This window comes from Palaemon carinicauda, chromosome 34 (genome assembly GCF_036898095.1).
Source record: "Palaemon carinicauda isolate YSFRI2023 chromosome 34, ASM3689809v2, whole genome shotgun sequence".
NCBI classification, from domain to species: Eukaryota; Metazoa; Arthropoda; class Malacostraca; order Decapoda; family Palaemonidae; genus Palaemon; species Palaemon carinicauda.
The window spans coordinates 1836012-1841011 of record NC_090758.1 but is presented as its reverse complement, the minus strand read 5'-3'; positions in this window follow the sequence as shown (position 1 = coordinate 1841011).

Below are 5000 nucleotides of genomic sequence, written 5' to 3'. Positions count from 1 at the left end.
TGTTGAAAGGAGTGAACGTTTACTTGGATTCAAAATATGACAGAGGGATAAAGGTGAAAAATAATTCAGAAAAAGACGTAAAATTTATCATGTCTGTGAGAACACAAAAATGAATTATGTCAAAATAAGTTATAAAATATGAATGTATTCCATTCAATTTTTATATACTTCTTTTATATGTTGATAAAATCACATTGATTAACAAAATCCCCGAAGAGACAATTAATCTCATTAACTAGTTTCTCAAGAAACCATTAACTGATTTACATAAGAAAATCTAGAAGTTGAATTACATATCTTCAACTAATAAATTTAGCAAACCAATAAATAATTCCTTAAAGGAAAATAAGTTTCATATACTGGAATTATTATTATTACTATTATTATTATTATTATTATTATTATTATTATTATTGTCCTTGTCCTTGTATTTGTCCTTGTCCTTGTTGTTGTTGTTGTTGTTGTTGTTGTTGTTGTTGTTGTTGTTTTACTCGCTAAAATGCAACCCTACTTAGAAAAGCAGTAAGCTATAAGCCAAAGGGCCACAGCAGGAAACAAATAGCCCAGTGAGGAAAGGAAATAAGGAACTAAATATACTAGAGCACATATATTTCATAAAACGTGACTTGTTTCATAATTCAGAACTGAATTTGTAAACATAAACCACAACACTAAACCAAAGTAAATTATATTTGGTAAATTAGACCAATAAACCAAAATCGAATGAGTAAAACTAAATTATTTCCATAGAACCAAATGAAATTACTCAACGCCAGATATTGATCGAGGGCTTCTCGAGGCTGAGAGAGAGAGAGAGAGAGAGAGAGAGAGAGAGAGAGAGAGAGAGAGAGAGAGAGGGGAGAGAGAAAGAGAGAGAGAGAGGGGGGGGTAATAGACCTGGATGAGAAATTTGTAGAGAATAATAAGAAAGTACAAAATGTTATGAAAAAAAGTTAGTGAAATAGAGATAGAAAGACTACAAGAAAACTAGAATATTGATAGATAAAATTCAATACTATGAAAAGAGCAAATATAGCAGGAAAGCAACTTATTTGGAAGGAAGATAACACGAACAAGACAGACATGGTGACTACCATATAATGAATTGAACAGTTGAAACAGACGAAGAAAAGAAAAAAATATAAAGAAAAAGAAATGAAGTTAGAAAATAGAAAGATAGATATATGAAAAGGTCCAATAAGTATAAATGGAATTTTATAGGAATGAGAAAAAAGATGTCAAAATAGATGAAGGAAATCAAGAAGTAATAAAACATGAAATACTTAAAAAATATAATAGCTATTGAAAACTTAGACATACCTATTTAGGATATTCTTTTAAAATTGAACTAAGGCTGATGATAAGAATTTCATATATTAAGTGCTTAATCAGGGATAGTTATAGTTTAAAGGAAATATGGATGTAATTTAAAAATAACTTCCTCAACACATAAGAAATAAAACCTTATTTATCCTGGGGATGGGAATTCATATCATACCCCTTTAAGTCCTACTGTCTCATGTATCACCTTTCCTTCCATTCAATAATGCAACTACCTCTTGTACTTAACCCCCTTCAGGGCTTACAACAGCTGAGGGTATAAAACTCTTTGAAATATACAGGGAAGGAAAACTGTTCTCTTCCAACTTCTGTAAACAAGAGGGTGGAACCTGAAAGCTTAACTAAGGACGCTGAGATATTGAACCATAAAACTTCCCTGAGGATACTTATAGAGAGAGCCTGAGAACTTTCCTAAAGACGCTTGAATATAAAGGCTAAGGACATTCATTAGGACACTTAAAGTTGGATCCTAAGAAGTTCATAAAGATATTTAAAGATGAAACCTTCTCCTACTGCTTTCCCCCAAGGACACGTTAATATGAAGCCAATGACTTCCTCAATTGGACTTCAAAATAGAGTCAGAAAAGTTCCCTAAGGATAGAGAGATGGACTTTATTGATTTCCATGAGGACACTTCAGGATGGAGGCTAAGAGCTTCCCTATGAAGTCTTCAAGATGAACCAAAAGAATGTCCTAAGGACATTTATAAATTACCTCGGGGTCTAGGGCACATAGGAAGGCCTTTTTCTGAGACATGATGAGGGGAAAAATAGGAACCTCAAGTCCCCTTAAGGAGCAAGAGACATGGAACAATTATATAAGAAGGCGTCAAATTCTCAAGAATAATCAGAAAAAAAGATTCTGCCTATTGGTAAAACTATCAGTTCCTGTCATCAATTCGATACCCATTTTGCCTCTTAGCAACAGCCTACCACATTCATCTGACTACCATGTACGTATATCTTTGCTCAGCTCAACCATGACACAATGGATTGCATAGAAAACGGACTTGAGCCTTTACAGTAATTGTTTTGACAGATTTCGGGGTTAATTACCAGTAGACCGTCAGGACATCATGGGGATTTACTGAAAAATTTACCCTTCTCGGTTAAGCCACGCTATTTTGGCTGTTATCAGTCCATTAAATATGCACACACACACACGCACACACATATTCAACCATTCACGACAGTTTTGGTAATTTGAGGAAGATTGTTGTTTCCAAGTGTACCTCTTGGGGGTACCTCTCCTCACCACGATATGACTATTGTAACTCACCCCCTACCCGAGGGACTGGGAGAGACTGAGTAGCCCATGTGCCTGACAAGGAAAGGATATATATATATATATATATATATATATATATATATATATATATATATATATATATATATATATATATATATATATATAGATAGATAGATAGATATGTATATATATATATATATATATATATATATATATATATATACATACATGTATATATATATATATATATATATATATATATATATATATATATATATATATATATATGTGTGTGTGTGTGGTGTGTGTGTAAATATATGTATATATACATATACCATATACATGTATATATACATATATATATATATAATATATATATATATATATATATATATATATATATATATATATATATATATATATATATATATATATATATATAAAGAGAGAGAGAGAGAGAGAGAGAGAGAGAGAGAGAGAGAGAGAGAGAGAGAGAGAGAGAGAGAGAGAGAGAGATTAGAATGAAAGAAAGACGCCTAATTCATAGAAACTAAAGATATTTCTCTAATTGTTTATTTTTCAATTTAATAATTATCCTAATTATTTTTTCACTCTGCCTTCTGTCAGAATACCCGACTAGCTATATAGGACTGTAATAATGATGTAATTAATTGTCATAAAAGAAATATAGTTGCCTTAATAACTGGTTTATTTCCAAGAATGAAATCATATCTACAATAAAAAATCGTAAAAAATCTGAAAGAAAATAATTATTGTCATCATATATCACATTCACATTTTCAACAAACATTCATAATTTCAAAAAATTATTACTCCTTATATATCATATGTATCTCTTTTACATATTTATAAATCTTTTTAAAATACATTATATTTAACAACTGAAATTCCATTTGGCGAAATATGTTCTCAAAAAAAGTCTTACACGTTTTCCAATTATGTTAAAAGTTTATCTTAGAAAGAAAACTCTTCAATGGATTCTGACAAAAGAAATGACGTTTTATATGCCTCTATAAATCTGATACATTACGGTAAGATGTTCTCTTTAGTGTTTTATTTGATTATGAAATATTGGCCTAATGCTTTGGCTGAGTTTGTGTTTAGTTCAGTGGCTAACAAGTCTTTTTGCTCTTACTTCGAAGATTAATAAAAAAAAGGTAATAATAATTAGTTTTTTTTACAATATCATTAAGATCATTATTATGAAGCTTCTCATTATTATTATTATTATTATTATTATTATTATTATTATTATTATTATTATTATTATTATTATTATTATTGTTTTTGTTGTTGTAGTTGTTGTTGTTCTCTTGTTTATTATTATTATTATTATTATTATTATTATTATTATTATTATTATTATTATTATTATTATTATTATTATTATCATTTTCAATTGGTATTTAATTATGTTTTAATTCTTATAGATAACATTAATAATATCAGTATTCCTATTATCATTAACATACAGTTTCACCATTTATATCTCCATTCTGCAGTCTATTTTTCTCTTTTTCCATCGTCATTACTCTTCCCCTCTTTCAGTCTTTCATTCCACGATGAATGGCAGAGTTTTATAATTGAGCTCAATTGTTGCCAAAAACTTCTTTTTGACTACAATATTTTATTTGTTGTTTTTACTTCGCTGCAGGTTTTAAAGGTCCTGTTCAACTCGAAACATAATCCTAAAACTCAGTGTTGAATGAAATTGTGCTTGGGAGTAATACTTGATGTTATTTTAAATAATTTCTTTCGGGATAAAAATATCTGGGAAATCGAGATGTTAAACGTTACTCAATGACAGATATGGCACAACTGCACCACCTGTTGCCACATCTCTGTATCTAGTAACTAACTTTAGACGAGATCATGGACCGAGAAAGATGTGTCATTGCTGTTGGCATACAAAACCTAAAGTTTTTACTAAAAATTGGTAAAATGATGCAAATTTTACCAAATTCTAAGCATTTAAACATTGATAAATAGATTTGGACCAGATGAAACTCTTTAACATAAACATTTGTTGTTGGCAATACGGAAAGTGAACTTTCCATTGTGGAGGACATGGTAACGTTAGGTTCAAAACCATGTAAGACCAGAGAATAGAGAAAATAAATTGTATATTTTGAAAGATAGGTACAACGCTGTTCTAATTGTTTCCAACATCCAGATTTAATTCTCATGTTAGAAACCATAAATGGACCGAGAAAGGAATAGCATCGCCATCATTCAGGTTATAGGAACTATGGCAACACTGCTGTAACTGTGCCATATCATTAAATCACCAAAGACTTTACGTCTCAGAAATGCACGTAGTTCGTAAAAAGTGGCAACGCCTCATGTTATGGAAAATATAGTCTATTTATAATACAGTCCATTACTGCATG